The 22,386-nt window shown below is 41.5% G+C and overlaps 1 protein-coding gene across 5 annotated transcripts in view; it reads left to right on the forward strand.

Annotated features, from left to right (window-relative positions):
* Positions 1–2,591: 2,591 nt before the first annotated feature.
* LOC309693510 (disabled homolog 1-like) overlaps positions 2,592–22,386 on the forward strand; it is a 50,536-nt gene continuing 30,741 nt past the window's right edge. The window contains exon 1 of one of the 5 annotated variants that reach the window (XM_082512794.1): positions 2,592–3,013. The gene's annotated coding sequence lies outside the window, so the exon portion shown is untranslated. Of the gene's footprint in view, positions 3,014–3,646; positions 3,922–22,159; positions 22,250–22,386 lie in introns of those variants that run through there. The other 4 variants (XM_082512790.1, XM_082512791.1, XM_082512792.1 and 1 more) reach the window with 4 other exon arrangements.

A 22,386-nucleotide genomic window follows, 5' to 3' on the forward strand; every position in this document is an offset into this window, starting at 1 on the left:
TGAAATACACATCGTGACCCCGAAGCTGCCGCTCTGACTCAAACAGGGAACTAATTATTGATCAGCTTTCATGCCGAGGTTTTGCAAGGTAGCCGCCAGTTACCCATCTCCCCTTAGGGAGCTGACTAATCATTTGCCAGGGTGCGGCGATGAGAATTTTGACTTAACTAATCTCTGGATTGAATGGAGATTAACTGCCACGTGGGGTGACGGCTCTCCTCTTTGTCTTTTTTGTCTGGACGGGGATCTGTTCTCCTTATCTTATCACCCTGCCTCATTTCTCCGGGGCAGTTCCCTGCCGTTATCAATTTGGCTCCATCTACATGGAAATCAAAGCCTTTCCAGAAGTGGAATACGATTAGGGAGGGGGGAAAAGTCTAATCTTTCCCTTTTTGGTTCATGCCACCAAAAAACCTACGATGAACCGAACAAATGAACAACAACAAACACTTCCTGTTATTCTTAATTTAGGGACTGTGTGCGTATTTGCCTAAAGAGAGCCTGTGGAGAGGGGTTTATTAATGCTGACTGGTTGACAGTGGTTGGGAACAGGGAACTGGGGAATTGACAATGGCTGCAGTGGACCCTTTAATCATTTGTAACTCTCAGTTTCACTTCGGCTCTTTATATAACTTCACTCTTCTCTGTGGATGACTGAAGGGTCATCAATAAGACAAACAATAGTTGCCCACAGACCAGTTGTACCACATATTTTTGACATTGCCCCCATCTGATAACATGTGCTCGCTGCAGGTGGACATTCAACCCACAGCTGCCAATGTACTGAACCATAATTTCCCCTTTACAGTGGAGGTGGATGAATGGGTGAACAAGGTGGCACAAAAGTGACGAGTTCCTGCATAACTCACGAAGCATTTCAACTGCGAGGCTTCTTTTTGTCTCTGGGCCTTGGAAATGAGGATTAACTCTCGCCTCACAGGACACAGCTGCCTGATTCCACTCCTGACACTGACCTCCTTTGTTTCTTTTTAATGACCAAAGAGTAGAGGACTGTGTGTGTGTGTTTGTGTGCTTGTTTGTGTGTGTGTCCAGTAGCAGGGGTGTCCGATAAAGAGCGGGAGGTTTACAGAGGGGATTAAAACCCAAACAGCAGCTTCCCTCCCTGGTAAACAAAAGTACATGGGGATGTGCAGTGTGTGTGTGTGTGTGTGTGTGTGTGTGTGTGTGTGTGTGTGTGTGTGTGTGTGTGTGTGTGCGCCACCGCTCGTGACACCAGACAAAAAGAGGAAGACTGAGTCCATCTGTGAAAGCAGCAGGATTAAGCTGTGCTCAAGCCAGGAGCTACACGTCAATCAACCGCTAAGTGTTTGTGCGTGTTCTTGTGCCAATGTGCATATGTGTGTGTGTGTGTGTGTGTGTGTGTGTGTGTGTGTGTGTGTGTGTGTGTGTGTGTGTGTGTCACATGCACAACTGTACACCCACATACATGTGCTCTTCTGATCCCACAGCGAGGACCCCAACTTTGCTGAATTCGTTCATAATCTGTGGGATGGAGCGAAGCCAGCGATACGTCCGTCACCCAACATAAAAAAAGAGAGAAACTTTATTTTTTGTGAAATGTGTGAAGTTGGCACCCGAGCATGAATCGTATGTGGCTGACATCTCCTTCATACTGTAATGTGGGATGAAGACGATGCTTTAAAGTGCTTCAAAAACAAGTTTGACAACAAGAGGGCCGACAAAGTACCGAAATAATAATAATAAAAAACATAAATTCATTCTGCAGGAATGTTCTACATCATTAGTGTACAGTCAGTCCCCCCAACACAGGTCACCCCCTCTCAATGGTTGCTGGTGCTCTGTCTCTCTTTGAGAAGCTTGTTGTCTCCTTGTCAGGACCCCCGACTGTTTGCCCATAATGCACCAGCACTCCTGCATGGCACCCTGTGAGGGGTGGTGGTGGAGGGCAAGTCAGAAGCCTTCAATGCGCGGGCCACAAAGACCAAAGGTAGGCGTGTGCTTGGAGAGGTGGGGGGCTTGACCTGGATGTTCCTCAATAAAAGGACCTTGAAGGCAGGGGATCATTACGCCTGCATGAGCCGGTGCGTGAACCTGGCTTTCTCCCCTTGACAATCTTAAGGGGTAAATTAAAATCAATACAGCCTATGATGAGGCGACTGCAGTGAGACAGGGGTGAGGGAAGGTAGGAGGTGGGGGAAAGAGGGAGAGAGAGTGAGCTTGGACTTGATGGATGGCTGGTTAAAGGGGGATGATCAATTACCCTGATGGATTGCTTTTTGGGGATCTCTGAAATGAGACAGATCTCTGCTCTTTAAAGGCAAATTCAGAAGGAATGGAGGCTCCACTCCAGTTTGCATGAGAGCCCTGCAAGGCAGGAATATTATTCACTTACATCTTTGTTGTTGTGAGAAGTGGCAACTGGTCCCTCCTCCTCTCCAGAATCCTTTATTTTTCGAAAATGTTTAATCCCCTTCGTCCCCTCCCCCCTCCACACATTCTCCCTCCAACGGATCCCCTCTCTACATTATTCTCTGTGCATTTTAATTTTTTTTTCCTTCTTCTGTCACCGGGGGCCCAGTTTTTCCCCGCCTACTCTCCTCATTTAAGCTTGAAACTAGAATACTGGAGCCAAGAAATAGTTAATCTCTCCGGCTGCTGCTATGATTGGCCGCTGTATTCAGCGCTTCAGCCTCCTTGAATGAGAAATAGGGGTAACCAAGCAACTTCAGTGCTGGGGAGAAGAAGATAAAAAAAGCAAAAAGATGATAGGGCTTTACGGGATTTTCACAATGATGGAAGAATTTTGAAGCTGTTAACAGAAGAAAGAAAAAAAGAGGAAGAGGCAATGTGATTTCACCTTGAGTGTCCGGCAAATGGAATTAACAAATGGATTTTCTTAAACGCGCTTCCTCCCTCTCTCTCCCTCTCTCGCTCGTTGAGGGGGGGGAATAGAGCGCTCAAATGAAGGAGACACAGATGTGGATTAAAACGCACAAATGGGACACTTCAGAAAAGCATCCACTGAGAAAAGGTGAGTAACATCTCAGCTTTTCTTTCTTTTTTTGAGGGGTGTGGGATGAAGAGGTGCTTCAGCATTAAACTGTGAAACTACAGAGCTGTTTAAGGATGCAAGGCAGCTCAGCGACATGTCAAGATTTATGGATGGGATGCGTTGAACGAAAATGGGTTGCGAACCAGTCCGCTGTGGATGACCGGGATACAAACACACACAGAGTGAAAAAAAAAGGAAAGAAAGAAAAAGGGAAAGAGAAACAAATGTGATCATGAAGCTGTGAACCTGATCGTCGGTGCTGCTTTGATGGATTTGAACGTGGAGTCCTCTGAAGCGCAAACGCCGGTCGCCTGTCAAATAACCCGCTGTCCCACGTCAAATTGCGCATAAATTACAAAGTGACGTTTGGGTTTTGATTGTTTTTAAACGATTTCAGCGGGTTAGCTGCTCATAGGGGCTTTTGGCTGTAGGATTTCGTGTAAAGGAACAAGTGTGAGAACAGGCGAAATCTTTTTTTCTCTGCCCACCACGTCTGTTGCTCTCGCCCCCCTCCACAATATTCAAATGAAGAGATGTTCTGCTGCAACAGCAGTAAGTCATCCTCAAACGAGTGCGTGTTAGCCCGCTCCGATGCTGAGCGAATGGATGAATGATGACGCATATGTTGATAAATGTATTGATTTCAGTGCGGAAGCGGTCAGGGAATGCTCCGCGGGCTGCAGTAGTAGGGGCTGAGTACCTGTGGATGAACGGTTGGATGGGAGCGCACAGCGCACAACGGCGCCGGTCTGTCCGGCAGCGGTGAGCAAAAATGTGCCAGAAACCAGTGCGTGGGCCTTCAGTGTGAGTCCTCCGGTCAGCAGCGACGTTCGTGGGTCAGTGTGGAGGTGGAAGCATTCCAGTTAGTCTTGGAAGACGTGGATGAGGTGGGTGGGTGGGGGGTAGCGTGAGACACGACTTCCATTTGCGTCATTTAAACATTTTTATTTTATTTTTTATGTTGATTTTTAATATATGTCTGGATTTGTAGGACTTACTTGCGTTGTATAAGAATGGCTAAACTTTGGTTATTTTATTTTTTAAAAGTCTGTTATCATTCTTGGTTCTATATTTAAAGATAACCCTAAACAGCAAGGTCCATCCCTAGTCCAGAGGCATTTCTTAATTAATTAAAAAGAGCCAAATATTGACAAAAATATAGTTTTTTCTGTTAAATCATTCAATAGAACAGGCTACTGTCCTGGCTGTTTATTATTTTGTTTTTCCCAATCATAACCTCTCAAACCCAACCCCCCTCCCCCTTTGGGTAAAATTGAATTGGAGCCAGTGTTACCAGTTCAAATGCAAAGTTCATTACTGGACCATATGTCAGTCATGATGCTCTGTGTTTTCTACATGGGTGCTTGTATGAGAGCAGCCGTAAATGATGGGAAATGAGCACTGTAGTGGAAATGTAGTAACACAGCAGCCATCAGCTACAGATCAGGGTGCTGCTGAAACACTGTGGCTCACCTGCATCTTGTTCATGCCGTGGTTTGGTGGGATAAAAGCGAAGGTCTGGGGCTAGGATTCTCATGCTGGTGCCAAAGTTCACTGGCGATTTCTGCAAGTCGCCCAAACTATCCTTCGTAATCTCCTTAGTGAGGATGCTCTGCAACAGAGCCTAAGCTGTGCTCAGTAGGTCGATCGTGGGATGGATGTGTTACCACTCTCACACACACATGCTATAATTTCCGGTTGTCACCCCCAGACATTTCTTTGCAGCCCAGTGTGAATTGTGGTGCTTAAGATAGAGCTCAACAAAACACTAGAGAGCATTAACTTCTCCAGTAAGGCCTTCTTTGTTGAGACTCCCAGTGGAATCAAGGCGCTTCATTTAGCTCCTGAAAGCGAAAGCAGCCGGTGCATATGGTGGATATAGCTTATCTAATTAAGACCATAATGAATTTTCCCCTTTTGCATTTGGAGGAAAGGTGGTTTGGGTATTTCTTCTCTGTGTTAACTCTTCACGATTGCATTGCAATAGTGTTGGAGCATTTTCAGCCTGTTGTTGTTTTGCACTTCTTAAATCTTTGGGCTTTTTCACCCCTTTGCCGTACCGTGCACACTCTGCTTCTCTTCTTTTGTTTCTGCTGGAAGCCTGGTGGATTATCGCATTTGTAGTTTCTCTTCATCTCGCAGCGGCATTCCCTCAACATGAACTACCAAGTGCTCTGAGGTAATACGTCTAACAAACAGGGCCTCGTACTGACACTAATGCAGTTTCAGACTCAGACACATGACTCCCGGAGTGGCCTGAATCTTTTATAAAAAAAGTAGCTTTAATGAGCAAGATTGTGCCTGAGTTCTGATTTTTGCTGGCGGCCTTATCACATTTAGTCTGTTCATTAATAAAGATGTGGCCCCCGGCAGAGGCAGGTCAGAGGTGACCTCGCTTGCAGGAGTTGAACAAAAGGGGGGAGATTGCTCCGATAACGGTGTATTGTAAAAAGCTGAATGATGCACACGTTCCCCCCCCCCAACCCGCCACCCTCCTGGGAGTGTAATCACCATGACAGGTGCAGGGAGAGTTGGGGCAACTTAATGTGTCAGAAGCAAGAACTCAGACTACTTGGTGTGAAATCAAAGAGCAAAAAAAAAAAAAACGGCCTTCCATTTTACAGAGTGCCATGTGCTGCACTAGGTTTTGGGATGAGTAACTTTGTTGAGTTTACATCAGCAAACTGGCACCATCTTGAAGTAATCCAACACAACCCCCCATTAAATTGTTTTGTTTTCTGCTATTTTGATGAACAAACAAAGTGTTAAATACTAAACTTTAAAGGTATTGGAAGGAATAGCAAGTATAAGCTGGTTGTCACATTACACCGTGGAATCTGTCAGTATCACACATTTGACCTGACAATATGTCCATTTTTGCTGTGGTCAGTTTGTGGAAAGCACACAAACTTTGAGGGGAGGACACATTTTGTGATTTTCTTGGGTCAGAGTTTTCATGTTGTTGTTTCTGTATTAAAAAATCATACAATATTAGGCATTTAAACTGGACTTTTATTTAAAAGTTGAAGGTAATAGCTTTGATTTGAATCAGTTCTTCACTACCCAACCAAAGCCATTTGGTAGCTAGGTCTCACTGTTACCCTGTGGTTGATTCTTTGTTGACAGAATGGTTTTTGTTGAGCCATAAACCAGAGGAAGTATGGCTTTGTTGTGTTGTCTGCTAAAACTGATCACACAAAGACTTTATCCCTGAAAAACAGAGGTGTATGTTTGTCATGACTGACTTGTGTGATGCTGAGGGATGTATAGGCTTGCTAAATCACAACAAGCAACCTTATGGAGACCCCAGAAACTTTCCTTACCTGGTTGATCGAGCATGCATAAGGACTTAAATGGAGAGCAGTCAGTTTGATATTGATGCAGTTCATTTTTCTTCTCACTTTTACACCACCTTGCTCACTATTCCTCTGGTTACCTGTTGGAAAATCTTGCAAAAGAAATCTGTTTGTCTTTTAAAATATATACAGAACTTCTGGCCTTTTTTAAAATTATATCAGTGATACATCAGTGGAATTGGTTCTCTGTTGTTTTTGTGGCTTTTATAAAAGTGACATTATTAAAGCACTGAGAATACCTTAATTTCACTGCTCATAATACACAATAATTATCACTTGTTTAAATTCACATTTTAATTACAAGGTGTAATAGATGGTGTTCATTTCTAAATTTACATTTAGAAACACCATTGATAACTATGGAGACAACCAACCCCAGTTGGTGTTCACAACGTGTCATTGATGGTTAATTACTTTGTGATACAATTGACTGCAAAAATGAAAAGGATACCCATGTTTAGCTAGCACCATAAGCTCTGATTTAACAAAGGAATAGTTATTGAAAGCTATTCAATGATCAGCAATTCATGCAAGAGCAAAAAGTGTAACAACAAACCCTGGTCTACCCTACTAGCTATTTGGCTAATGAGGAACTTGGATAGCACCACAAAGTAGTGCCTTCCTTTTTTGTTTTATAGTTGCAGAGTTGAGAGTTGCATATGGTCACTAATATACATTCATTCCATCCATCATTGTGACTAACAAAGAGCAAAGCACAAGTACTGAAGTCTTCATTCCCGCGCCGGATAAACTTCTGTGCTAACAAGCTAGTGTGCAGCCAGTGGAGCCAAGCTAAAGCTAGCTGTTGCTGTTTGGTTTGAGTCTTTATGCTAAGCTGAGCTCACAGGCTGCTGGCTCCAGCATCTCATGCAGTTTAAGGTCATGTTGCCCTTATTGATTTTTTCATCTAACTCTCAGCATGAAAGCTGTTTTTAACGTCCTCTAGGACAGCCGTCCTGCTAAGAACCAAAATATCAGGCTTGGACAGACTTCACATCAGCAATATCATGGTAACAGGACTCGCTTATTGAACAATCTCTCAGTAGCATCAGCAAGCAGTCATACAGAATATAAAATGCGAAACTGGAAAATGTTCAAATGAAAATACTCTTTTTGGACCTGTTTCAGTATAAAAATTGGAAATAGTCCACACTTTACATCTTCCACAGGACAGAGGCTGTACTGCCTTGCAAGTTTCTGTCTCTCGCTTCATAAAGAGTATCTGAATGGAAAAGCTAATTCTGTTTATGCCTTATTAATACATATGTTAAATTGTTTCCAATTTAGCTATTATATCCAAAATTAAAGAAAGGCTGAAGATATTAAGCAAATAAATCCACTCACATTTACAAACAATCAAACTTATAAACTTCTCCATCCAAAACTATCTCATTGTGATTTAGACAATTGTAGATAAATATGTACATTCTGCAAAAACAGCAATCGAGTACTGCTTTCCTAACCTCTTGTCACTTATCACACTGATCCTTTTGAGCTGATAATGAGGCAGTGACCCTAACAGTATAAACAGTTTCACTGGACTCAGATGGGGAAGTGAATTACCAGTCAGTCATACAGTTATTTCCATTGTGCAGAGGCGGGTGGCTAGTAATCCCTGTGCCTTGGCCTGTAACATCTGGTGAGTGAGTGAAGTGTTCAGTGTGAAGCCAGCAGTGTCAGCCTGCCTCCTCTGTTCAACCGGGGCAGCCATCACTGCCCGCTTCACTTCCAGAGGACTGGGCAACTTCAATGCATCAATGACACCAGCCATCACAAGGGACATGTAGCATGCCAAACCAATGATTCATTAGGACTCAATTAGCTGGGAGGCATGGGGCGCCCTGCCATATGCCTCGAGGTTCAACAGCAATCTGTACCCACTCTCCGTTACTATAATCTCAACTGTATTTTGGCACTGTAAAGTCTGTACATGTGTGCTGTATCAGTGGTGTACAGTAGCAGCACAAGGGCTGCAGTCTGCTCTTTTCCGCAGAGGCATCGTCTTTGTGCTATTAAAACAAGTCAGTAGCAGAGTTTTAGCAGCTCTGTTTCCAGCCGCCCAGCTTTTGAGCTGGAAATGAGTCACAATGACCTTCAGCTCAACTCATGTTGCGCCAGTTGGCACCGTATGAAATACTCATCCATCTACTGAAGTATGAGACTGTGGAGCTCCAGATACTGTAAATCTTAGGAGGTAAGAAAGGCCCTCGCTCAGTATCGACTTCTCTTCCCTTGCCAAGAGGCGGCATGCGCTGCAGACAAGATCTATCCGCCCTCAAATCTAGTTTGTCTTCTTATCTGTGCCAAGGTAAAGGACCCCCTCACCTCATTCCACATGCCCCTGCCACTTAATCAAAGTGTTCCATAAACAGAAATAAATGAAATCAGATAGGAGCAGGAGGCAACCCCTTCGGGGTAAAAAAAAAAATCCATTAATCATCAACACTTTTGAGATTTGAAAAGCAAATGCTCATAATTTTCTCTATTTTACATTGATTTGTAGAAATTTTAGGTCAGACGTCCTTGAAGGAACGGCTGAAGCAGGTATAGGGCTTTCTTTAGCGTATATATTTAAAGTGAAACCTCCCATGCACATAAGGAAATTAATGTCGGTCACACGCCTCCCTCCCTCCATATCTCCAGCATTTTCCGGCATATGATGGGACGGCTTAGCTGCTCATCCAAATCACATTTGATTGGATAAATTTATATGTAGGGCAGTGAAAGCAGGATGAGTCACTGAAAACACTTAACAAGAAAGGGATTTTGGTAAGGCAGTGTTCTCCATACAAACAGGTTTGCATCTCACGTGAACATCTTTAGCGGAAACCGGCCATCGTTCAGGAGGTTTTGTTGGTTTGGCTTTTGAATTTTCACATTTTAATTTGTGGAGCCTTTTTTTTTGGAGCAAGAAATAGAAAATGAATGCACGTTTTTGCGCATTAAAGGCCTAACGTTTCAATAATACCAGCAATGAGTGAGGATACAGGCAAAGTAAGTCAAGTCGGAGCCACTCTGCCCCAGTTGTAAGCACGTGCAGCCACCCAACTGCACTCCTCCAGCGTTTTCACCGCATTACCCAGAAACGCTGCGTTCGCGTGACCCAATTTATCAGTCTCTCCTCCCCATTCATCTGCTCTCACAGATGCACTACAGGAGGCTCCATAAGAGCATCCATCACCTCAGAGTAGTGAGATCCTTCAGTTTCATCCCGCTGGCCCGTTCTACAACCCTGTTCCCAACAGGCAGGACAGCGGGTCCATATGTGGCTGGCGATTATAACAGAGTGCCAGGCTGGCAGCAGCAGCCTCGTGTTTCAGTCTGTAAAATATGTAATCAAATATAAGCTTAGCCATGTTTTTCTTCCACTGACAGTCAATTTAAATATTGTCTCTGCCACATCTCCTTACTGCTGTACTTCTTCAGCCCCCTGGAGATAATTGGGCTGTTTAGTTCAGCCCGGAGGAGATATCAGATTAAGTTTTCATGTGATTTCATCTCCCTCAGATTCATGTCTTTTTTTTTGTTGTTTTCCCCAGTGCTGCCATTTCAATCATTTACAATTTTGGAGTATCTGAGAAGCTAATTTTTTTTTCAATTCACGAAAAGGAGAACTTTATGCCTCTTATGGGAGGCTGTAGTTTGTGTTTCCAATACTCGGGATGCCCTCATTGGTATAAAAAAGGGAATCCTCACACATCTAAAGAAGTTTCAGCAGCAAAGGCTACGCTACAGCATAACCTTCAGGATTCACCGGAAAGCTGGTGTATTAGACTGCATTAGTATCTTTTTGTAGCGGATAAACTGACTACTGAGTGTAGAATGTCTTTCATGTGGCCAAGCTGCTACACCGTAAAGATGTAGAAAAGCATAAACAGCATAAATAGATGCTGTAAAACTGCTGTAGCTCTTGCTGAGATCAAGAGAAATCTTCAAAAACCCAAAGTTCTCATTCTACCCTTAAAAAACAAAAAAAAAAGACAGAATTTATATTCATGCGATCGAAAGTGCGGGGAATGAGAGTACCACCTGAGTTATGCTTTTATTTTATCAGCGTACCGCGTCTTTTAATAACCAAGTCTGCTAAATTAAAAGATGCTGGTGCAGAACGTCTCGTAGCAGCGCCTGCAGGGAAGAGCCTCTGTATTTTTTATTTTTTTTGATGTGGAGTTGCACCGAGCAGCGAGCATCTGGCACAGCGGCGGCGGTCAGCATGACGCCTTCTGACGAGACCCTTTAGATCACTTCTCATCAGAGCGTCGCAGTTGGAGACCACCCTGATACTTTGCTCTAATCAGCCGTCAAGTGTCATATTCAGAAGGCTTCACTCAGGCTTGTATCCAGCCTCCACTTTTGGTTTATACAAAACAACACCGAAGGAGCAGCTCCTTGGAGAGAGAGACGACACTTGTGTTGCTTGTGTGTGCATGATGTTTTTTTTGGGGGGTGTTTTCGCGATCTGTGCGAGATCCTGACCTTGCGACGCCATTGTAATGAGAGGCAGTGGAATATTTCACTTATCACTAGCAGCATGATTAGCTGCCAATGGGCTGTGCCTGACGTGGTTTAATCCTCCCAGTCTCCAGAGTGCGATAACATATGAGATGACAACAGTTTCACACCCAGTTTCACACCTCCCGTGGTTCCATACGTCGCAGCAGCCTAATCACTCATGTGAGATTAATGAGAGACGTTGAGGTGTGGTGGGAGATTCACTAATTACACCCGCGCATGCTGTAATGTAGTCGGGGGACTGGAGAGTTTGTGTGTCCGAGTGTATGTGTGTGGGTTTCTTAAGCTCTTTTTAATGTACAGTTTTATGAGATACCTGTTACTCCTTAGTGGGCGAGGATGAGCTACAACAAAGGTGACCTCGAGAGGAAAGAAGAAATGGCTGTGTGGGGAAATGGAGTAACAAAGTCAAATCACTGCAAAATATCTTTAAACCTGGAACGTTAACAAGTTGTAGTGTAGAATTATTAAAGGTGCAGTTAGTCATTTTTTTGAGGGGGGGTTATTTCGATGAAAAAAGATTGTTGCACTGATGAATATGTGTGTAATTACGCCTTCAACAATCTGATGCATTCACATAGAAAATGCACAGGAGCGAGTGCAGGTTCCTAGCATATTTGAAGTGGCTAGGAAGGACATCTACCTTCTAATCACATTTCACATATGTGGTTGTTAGAAACATATGTGGTACGCAAAGGAGAAGAAGTGTTGTATCACTTGTAGGGACATAAAATTCATGTCTGCGTGAAGGTTCATAGCTACATTTTATTGTTAGGGACGGAGTTCCCTTTAGCAAAGAAGCAAAAAATGCAAAGAAAATGAAAAGAAAAAGAGACAACACCAATAGCATCACACACTCAAGTGTGCATAAACATGTTTGTTTATTCCCATGCTGTCGCACTTACTTATTGTGAGCAGATTAGATTAGATTAGACACATGACTGTTCAGGCTCTGGACTAGATTATAAATAATAAACTGAATATAAGTTAACATTATGCCGGCTAATTTTATGCTCAAATGTCCTAAAATCACACTTTCCCTCTGATAAATTTAGAGTTTATTTACTAACCATCAGATTCCAATCTTAGATCTACTTCAAAGGCAGTTTTGCTAATGCTGGCTAACAGCAGCAAAAACAGCAATGCTTACCAACAGAAAAGTTCAACATATCCTCATCAACTCACCTCAGTATTGCTGTTATTGGTCAGAACTGAGCTTCACTGACTAATCAACTCATGTATGAATCTTTTACAAAGGTTCATAACCTCTTTCAGTGTAAATAAAGGTGGCTGTTTCCCACCCAGCATTGATAGTGGACTGACAGCCTACATAACAGGAAAAACCTCAAAGGCAAATCTGGTCGGTCTCTTTGCTATCTCAGTACACACATTACAGACAAATGGCAGCCAGAGGTTTTGATTTAACTGATTTCATTTAAGTGTTGATATTATTCAAATAAACTCATTACAAAAAGTAAGGACATTTGTGTGTTGTTACAGCAATTATTATGTTGCTGTAATGATTGTTCAGCAGAGTTGAATATGTGGGCTGAATAACTGACCTGGAAAACTTCTCCGTTATCCAGGTCATGATTGTTTAAGGAGCTTGGAAAGACAGAGTATGGACTACTTTAAGTTTCTTGAAGATGTTTTTTTACCTCTCATCCAAGAGGCTATGTCAGTTCTAAAACCAAATGGTGGATCTTCCGAGATCTTTAAATCCTGGGACTGTCTACCATTTGGTTTCAGAACTGAGGAAGCCCCTCGAGTGAGAGGTGAAACATCTTCAGGAAACTTAAAGAGGTCTAGACGCTTTCTTTCCAAGCTCCTCAATCTGCTGCTGAACCCACAGATGCATTACAAATGTGGCACAATTTAAGTGGAAATAAACAGGCATTCCAACACAGTAAGATTTATCGCCAACAAACATTGTTACAACAAAGAAATAATCCACCAAACTCAATTTCCTTATTTTTTGTGCTAAGTTAAAGTAAAAATATAGTGTGTACAAAATGTATTTTTATACCAACAGAAAGAAACACACCAGCTGGTTGCAGTCATCATGGAGAAGTCGTAATTTAACGTTTTTGATCTCTCTTGTCTGACTAAACCATACTATAGATAGGAATATGCATTTGAATTAGGAGGGGTAAGAAAATAAAACTTAGTTGACTGCAATCTGCAATCTACTGACATATATTGGTGAAACTTTACACACTGTAATCACAGGAATCTTTTGGGCAGTATTTTTGGAGGAGCAATCAAATTAATTGCGGCACTTTTAAAGCAGAACAAGGAATGTTTCAGAATCAGAATTCAGTTCCACCAGCTTGATGTGCCATAAAAGTGACGCGTTCGTGTGGAAGTGATTCGTAGTATTTGTGTTGGTAAGAAATACCAGACCTTCAAACTCAATACCAATACACAAGAAAACACCCAACACTGCTTTTCAGACTACAAAGTGGAAAATGACACAACGAATGACATCAATGATAAAATCTAATCTAATTATTAAAAAATCAAATCAATCCCAGACTTAAGGAGAAATCACTTTTTAGACACAAATAATTGTATTATCCTGTTAAGTCACACTTTCTGTTAATGTTATAGACAGGCAGGACTGATACAATTTACTGCCCAGCTCCCATTTTATCATTGCTCTTTTATTATTAACCAAAGCTGCTAGCATCTATCTGAATGATAACCTAACTGGCAGCTAATAAGGCTATGCTAATAGCACTGGTCTTTTGTTTGCTACTGGGAATTTCAGACCTGCTCAGTTTTTGTTTTCTACATTGATTTCTGCTATGAAATTCAATTTAAGCTTGCGTGTCATGTTTTTGAGATACATATCAATGACATTTTGACACTTTTGAATATTAACATATATGGAAGTTTAGCAATTTCCCTCCAAAATTGTTGAAATGTGTTTAATCTAAAAGCAGAGCAGAAGATGACACTAGAGATCCGTTAAAACATATTTCTGTCAATTTGACTGAAAATAAAATTAGGTCAGCGTGCTAAAAAATGTTTGAGGCACTTGCTTTTGTCCTTGTACTGCACATCCTTCTCTCGTTGCAAGCACCAGCGGTAGCCACCTCATCATACTCGGATCAAATGTTCACTGATATCGTTTTTTTCGTCGTGCTTATATCTGAATGAAATCTTTCCCCGCGTTCATTGCTGACATCGCCCAGGTTTGGTGAAAAAACGTTGAGATGAGAATGTAAGAAGTGGCATTCTGGGACTCATTAGCTGGTACACGTTCAGCATGCTATCACAAGCTCAGCGTATCTCTCTGCTCTGTGATTACCAAGAAAATTCTGGGTAACCTGCACAAATGTTTCCCATGTTTCTTTTCTTTTGAACTCATCATGAAGAATCAGTTCACACATTTCAGTAAAAACAAACACTTTCCTTAATTTTGATGTCACTTTTCTCGAGATCAAAGTTTTTTTCTTAAATGCTGAAACACATCGCCGTTTCTGTCCAGTCATCCGAGCTGTCTAACACTTGGATTATCATAACTAAACAACTGAACTTTGCAGGAAGAGAAGACGGCACTGTTGGTCAGATGATTAACATCTGATTACCTAATCAGATGTTAATTTTTAGAATCAGCTGGAATCTGAGTAGCATTTTTTTACCACCCTGGTTTGCATATAAAAATTGTATTTCACTTGCTTCGCTTTCAGCAGCTTAGATAAGCCAAATCAGCATTTAGATTGAGATTTCATCTTGCATCCAGCAAATGAAAGTCCAACAAATACCCTTTTCTAGCTCTATTTCTGTTCTCCACCACTCGAAATGGCAAGTTGCTACCTGTTTCTTTCTTTGTGGTCTGCTTGATGCTGAGACATTAGAGTATAGTGGGATTTTCCAAGCGCACCTCTGTGCTGTAACTAAAAATTGCACTATGGCTGTTTTCACACATGAACTTCGGAGGTCAAGATATTGTTTGGAGTAGTCCTTTCTCAAATCTAAGATACCTTCTCACTCCTGAACATACCTCCTTTTGTTGTGGCTCCTGGTTGACTATTCAGACATGTTCTCACATAAAACTCCTTCTGGTAATATAAAATTTGGGGCTATGGCGCATGTGTGAAAATGGCTTGTGAGAACGGTGAGAGTGGAGCAAAAAGATAAACCATTTAAATCTCAGTAAAGCTGACAGAGCAGCAGGTTTAGCCGATAATTCTCTGCAGGCAGAGCTCTATGAGAAACCCACCTTCACAATATTATTTAATGGTATTTTTGAAATGTAGACAATACTACTTCGTGACTAATATTATTAATCTACACATGTTAGAGATCTGAAGAAACTTTCAACAAATCTTTCACACATCTGTTGATCATTTATTTAGATCTATACAAGGACGTACAAATAATATTCCACATTACTACAAATCACTTCCACACGAATGCGTCACTTTTATGGCCGAACATGAAGATGGTGAAAAGGAATTCTGGTTAAACATTTCTTTCTTCTTTAAAAGAAAGTGCCACAATTTATTTTGGTGCCCCTCCAAATTTCCTGCCCAAAAGATTCCTGTGATTGAAGTGTGTAAAGGTTTCACCGCTATTGCAGTCAACTAATTTCCGTTTTCTTACCCCTCCTAATTCAAATGCATAATCCTAGCTATGGTGTCTTCTATAGGACACCCATTTTAAAATGTATTCCACTACAGATTACAGATTACATGCCCCAAAATGTATTTTGTAATGTATTCCGTTATGTTACTCAATGAGAGTAACATATTCTGAATACTTTGGATTACTTAACATATTATCATGCTTTTTACAACTACATGAATGTACTATTGCTGTGTGATTTATTACTATTACTGAAGGCTATTCGCCATACAAATACTAGATTTTTAAATCTTAATATAAAATGAGTAACAGTAGTGTGGACACAGCGATCTCGTATACAAAACTATTCTGTACGTATATAAAACAGGTCCGCAGCTCTGAACCGTAGTAAAGGGACCTCTGGCTAATACCTCGGGTTCGTGTCGGGCTCGTAGCTGAAAAATAACTTTACTTTGTTGTCTGGGTCAACTTTGCTAGCAAGAGACAGGGAGAGGCGTTGAAAGGCTGCTCCAACGGAGCTTATTGTTTCAGAGGAAAACTCAAACACAGCGTACAGTCGAGTCTTAATAGCTTACTTACAACTGGGCTACACTGCCCATGAGGCTACATTATTTAGGGCTATGCCTGTAACACTCTGCCTATTGCCTTCATATTAAATAATTTTTTGAACAATAATTTAAAAAAATATTTCTTCACATCATTATGCGGGCTGCAAGTAGAGATGACATGGGCCGCGAGATTGAGATCCAGGCATTAGAGCCTCTTAATGCGTGTTTTGTTTGGGTTTTCATCCGGCGTGGAATTACCAAAAATAGAAAGGGGACAGCCTAACATATGAAACAGGAAAAGACCGCCGTGTAATCCCTTTATTTCAACAAAGTAACTGTATTCTGAATACCACCTTTTTAAACGGTAACTGTAATGGAATACAGTTACTCATATTTTGTATTTTAAATATGTAACGGCGGTACATGTATTCCGCTACTCCCCAACACTGAGGACAAGCAAGTTTAAGTTAGCCAAGGGAGCTTAAAAACATTAAATTAATGCTACTCCATAATGACTGAGGTCAGCCGGTGTGTTCCTATCACTGCTGGTGTAAAAAATACATTTGATTCATGTTTTTTTGCCATTTCAATTTCCCCCGCAAAAGTCTCAAAAATGGTGTTGAATATTTTCTTGGGTATTCGTATTGACTTTGAAGTTCTGTTACTGTGCCAAACCTAATGGAGCCAGAACTATTGTGTTCTTTAAAATCCTAACCATAAGTGCAATATTGTGCCCATCTCAACTTAGGCTTTAGCAAAATGTTGTGACAGCAAGTAGAAACACTAAAAACTTTCATCTCAAGATGGATGTTTTGGGTTTCCCCTCAAGTTCATTAATGTTTTCTTGCAGACCACAGGTAAGGCTTTTGTGCTTGATCATGAGCACTTTAATCTCTGCTACACAGGACTGTTGTTGGGAGTACTCCTCATATACCTGTCAATGATTCTGCATTAAACGTGCGTCTTTTAAGATGCGAATAGTAAGAACAACAAACCGTGAAACTAATTCACTGTCAAGTTTCATGAAGAGGCTGCTTGTGTATCTTAATTATACCCATGACCCATGTGTAATTAAAGAGGACACCTTTTGGCTATTTATTTAGTTCAAAGAGAACACAGAGGGAAGAGGGGGGAAAGCCCTAATTGTCTCATTAATTACTCTCCACATGAAATAATGACCAAACCAAGGTATCCACAGCTCTTTTGTAACTGACAAAAGAGAGCAGAGGAGGGGTGGCAGCAAAATAAAACATGCTTTAACCTCTTTTCACAAACAGGCATTGTGTTGGAAGAGAGGGAGACAAAGAAAAAGAGGGCAAATGAGATCAGGGGCAGGAGGGAGGAGAAAAAAAGAGGTAAATACGCAATTGAAAGAATAAAAAAGGCTGAGATTGAAAATTATAAATACAGAGCAAATCAAAGAGAGGGAAGCGAGACAGAAGGAGAAAATATTGGCTGTGAGGTATCGTGGTGTTTGTCCAGGCTTTCTGGACTCTGCCCAGTTCTCTCTCCCACCAACATGGTAAATAGGCTGTTTTAACACACTGTTCAGGCACTGAGACACAAACAAACCAAATCAACACTAAATTAAAGACTCCTCGGGGAGACCACAGACTAACATCAGAGGGGGTGCTTTGGAAAGCCAGATTCAGCAATTAAGTGTTCCAAGAGAGGTCCTGGAGTCTCGCGCCAGTTTCCAGACCTGCTATATTGCCATGGCTGTAATTACATGAATAAAAGAGGAAATGTAGTGTAGCTTGTTTTCTTGCTTTTGTTTACTGCTACCATTGGGAGCAAGTGACACTTTATTAGCCTGAATATGTCTTTTATTGAGGCAGTAGAGGCCTAAGAAATGAAAACTTCCCAAATAAACCCCATTAATATTTGCATCTTGAGACCTATGCTGTGAGTGTATTTCTTTATTTATCTCGTGAGATACACACACAGACACACACACTCACCCCCTCCTCATACTTGTTTGATCTAAAATGGGCCCAATATCCTCCAGCTAAGCTGGTCAAAAGGATAATGCAGGGGCACTTTGAAGGGCAGCTTCTCACTGCCCTTTGCTTGCCAGCCACGAACATGCTGGAGCCACGCCTTACTGAGTGCACAGCTCAGAGCCCTTTACGGGCAAACTTTAAATCTGCACAGCCAAGCAGCTGCGTAACAACGCTTATTTATACCCTCAACTGAATTTTTTGTATGTATTTTCTTCCCCCTACTTCACAGCTCACACACTTCACTATTCTATCATCAGAGGCCCTCAGTCTTGTCAGAGAGAGGTGAACTAATGGGCCGCGGCGGAGCAGCCTGAGCTCAGAGGCTATCAGTTCCCCCTGGAAGGCCAGGAAGGCAGAGAAAAGGAGAAAGGGGAGGTCCTTCTGTTCTTTAGCCTCTATATTTCTTCTTCTTCTCCTTGGGATCACCAACTGCCCTCAGTCTGTTGGTTATCCCTTCCACCACACTGGGCCTTGCTGTCTTTAGAGCAGGGAGAGTGGGACCGTTTGGGGAGGTTAGCACCAATAAGCTTATAAAGACATAAAATTAACATTGATCAGAATTGTAACTATGGTTAAGGAAGTGATTCCTCCACACGTATCTTGTACTGCTATGTCCCAACACAATGCAAAGCAGCTTTCTCAACTCTACTCCCACAGAGGTCCATTATCTTGAGACTAGTGTTATATCCTCATAATACTGTGGCTTATCTGAAGAAGAAGCCAAGCAATAACAGTTGCTTAAGCAGCTGATAACGTGAAAGTTAGAGGAAATGGTCTTGCACTCATTTAGAAGGTCTTATTTTGGCCTCTATTAAAGAAGCCCTGTGTAAAGCTGGAACATCTTTCTATTTGTCACCGACTGAGAAAAACGGTAGCTGTTCAGCACTGTAAATAGAGCTCAGTTGAACCAAGTATTCCTTTAACCTTAACTAGAAATGGCTTTGTGAACTTCTGCACAGGTAAAACTTTAACCATTAGAGATAAAATATTAAAAGCCGTCCCACAGATGTGCCTTTAGGTACAGCAACCCTAATAACTACTGATTCTACTTGGATTCTTTCGCTCTGATCAGTCTGCATTATTTTCAATAATGTCTTCCTTTAAATCATTGATATCCATTTTAGACCCCATTCCTAAAAGACTGGTCAGGTTTCACCATTAATAATAATAATAATAATAATAATAATAATAACAGACTACATAGCAGGCTTTTAAGGTGGCAGTAATGATACAAATACTTAAAAAGGCATCACTTGATTAAGCTGCCTTACCTAATTATAGACAGATTTCTAACCCTTCATTTATTTAAAAAAAATGTTGAACAAGTAGGTGTAAAACAGTTAACTGATCATTTATAGAGGATTTGATTATTCAGTCAGGATTTCGAGTCTTTTTTACACACAAAGGTTTATTATGGAGTTCCACAGGGTTCTGTGCTAGGACCAATTCATTTTACATTATGCATGCTTTCTTAGGCAATATTTTTAGAAAACACTGTATACATTTTGAATGCTGAACAGATAACACCCAGCTTTATTAATCCATGAAGCCAGATGAGACAAATTAACTAGTTAAACTACAGGCATGTCCTAAAGACATCAAGGCCTGGATGACCTCTGATTTCTAAATTCAGATGTAATACTCAGTCCTAGCTGGGACTAGAAAATGAGAGCACATTTCTCCCCTATTAGCTCATCTTTAATGACTCACTGTTAAATTCAGAAATGAATTTAAAACCCTTCTCTTTATATGGAAAATATTGAATAATCAATCATATCTTAAAGACCTCATTTGACCTTATTACCCTAACAGTTCAATATCCTAACAGAGAACTTCACTCACAGACTGCATGCTTACTTGTGGTTCCTAAACTATCAGGACAGACGTAGGCTTAAAACTTGCCTTTTTTGTTAAAGCTTATAGCTAGAGCTGGATCAGGTGACCCTGAACCATCCCTTAGTTATGGGCTAGGCTGCTGGAGGGCTTCCCATAATGCACTGAGCATTGTTTTCACTCACTTCTTCTCGTTGTCTATGTGTTTATACAGCACTCTGCATTTAATGATTAGTAATTATTAAACTCTGGCTTTCTGTCCTGTAGTTTGCCTTTTTTCCTCTCTCTATAAAGTCCTTAAAGTACAGCCTTGCAGAACCATTTCTATGGTGGACCATTACTCTGAAATGCTAACTTTGAAATCTTTAAACATTTTCCCAGTGGCCTTACAGCTATAACTAAGTTTAATGTGATTAACCCTCAGAAAGCCCTGAAACACATGGTCAGAAATGTTAATAGATGCCATGCTACCATGAAGACCCATGTACCAATGAACCACTCGCTAATCAGGAATCTAATTTGTCCAACAAAATCAAATTAACGTTATCATAGATTAAAGGGCCATCAGACTAGGATGACCTTGTTGTTGATTGTGAACCTGTGATAAGGCCTCTTTCAGAATAGAATAAAATGTCCAAATAAAAATTTTCCAGCAGAAACAGTCGGTCGGTCTGTACAACCGTAGATAACACAAGTTAGCACAGCGAGGCTATTCTGAGAGGAGCTTTCCTAGGCCAGGTTGTGACAGTTGTGTCCCACTCCATAAGCTGGAGGCCATTTAGTAACAAAGATGACCAGCGCGAGGTGCCAGAGCCGGTCTGTCGAACAAATGTTCCACGAGCCCCGGGCCACACTAGGCTCAGCTAAGAACAGACAGAGATGGTCCTGGGGACGGGGCCTCCCCGCTCCTCAGCTTCAACGTGCAAGCTGGAGTGCAGGCTGCACCTTCCGTCGGGACCACTGTGAATAGAGGTGTAATTGGCCATATCCAGTCATAGATGGGTGTTCAACCTTTGTTGCTCATCAGTGGCAGGATACACAGAGGCTTGTCTCACAATATGAGGTTGATTGTGCAGTCTATTAAACACCAGTCTCAGGAGGAAGTGTTTCTCCTTGGAATGCTGGAGCTTAGAAGAATCTCCAGAAAGATCTGATTCAAAAATCGGCTCGTGCTCAGTGATTGCCTATTATATCCCAGAGACAGTAAACATGATTTAAAAATTGATCACGCTTAATTAATTGCTTTCCTCAGCAGAGACGACTAAAGAACTAGACTCAGTAAATTGTTAGAAAAGCACAACCTTTTGTTTCTCAGAAGCATAAATCAAAGCTGTAAATTATAGTTTTTATTTCATTCCAAACCAGTTATCATGTTATGCAAATTTCTGGTTGTATGATACATGCAATAATTATGTAATTATGGAAAGCATTTCATCCTAATACAAAGAGTCTGCATGACAAGATACAGACACCTGCATGTCGCCCAGAGGGTCTTTTTGAAGAGAAGGTAAATGTTCCTGTTGAAACTAGAAGGGCTGAATGCATTGTGAGCGTCGTGTTAAAGAAGAGTCAACCACACAGTAGGTTTGTGATGTTGATTTCTATAAACCATTTCTATAAACCAACAGGGTGAAAATTGAGACACAAACAGGTGATGCACATTTCAAGAACAGAGTTTTGAAATTCAGGCAGATAGAAAAAAATGCCAGCAGGGGATTAGTGGAGGAAAATAAAGACATGCATGAAGAAATGAAATTGACTTTGCTCAAGGAAGTTTCCCTTTACACGTGAGAGCAGCAGAACAAAAATGAACAAATTAATAAATAAGTGGTGGCTTTTGTTGAGGGCTTTTAACATCCCCTAGCAGTTGAGAGAAGCAGGAAAAATGAGCGATGCTCGTTAACTCTGACCCAAATCCTAAGAGACAGTGGGAGCTGTTAAAACACGGAGCAGATTGGGGAGTCTGCGTGACCTAGATAGCATTGGTTTTGAAAAGCAGCCGTACTTCACATTAAATCGCTCCTACGTCTAATATAATGAGGCATATCTCCCTGGTCGGTAATGAAAATTACATTCTGATAAGGTTCTTTGTGACATAGAAAATACCTCTCCCACCACTGACACTCCGAGGCTCTGTCTGAGACGCAGTTGGTAAAGTGCGCCTTCGTCTGGACTTGGGTGGCATTATCTGGCTCGTAAGCGCACATGAATTGTGACACATGGGCTAGACATCCAGAAGAGAAGCGGTAGTGATGAGACAGCCAGTGGCCAACTGTTGTTCAAAGACATTATATGTGTCTACAACTGACTTTGGAGACTAGTGGATTAATGTTACACTCACACTGGGAAAAACAGTGATTGGAAGCCATGGTATGACCAAAAGTATTACAGCTGTGTGCAGTGAACTTGTGTGAAGTTGCATATCAAGGGAGTATATGTGACCAGTCGCAGTCACCTACCATCTTCAATGCATCTTTGGCGTGATGGTAGTAACACAGGAATAAGAC

The sequence above is a fragment of the Aulonocara stuartgranti genome (genome assembly GCF_965226115.1).
Source record: "Aulonocara stuartgranti genome assembly, chromosome: 18".
Taxonomy (NCBI): domain Eukaryota; kingdom Metazoa; phylum Chordata; class Actinopteri; order Cichliformes; family Cichlidae; genus Aulonocara; species Aulonocara stuartgranti.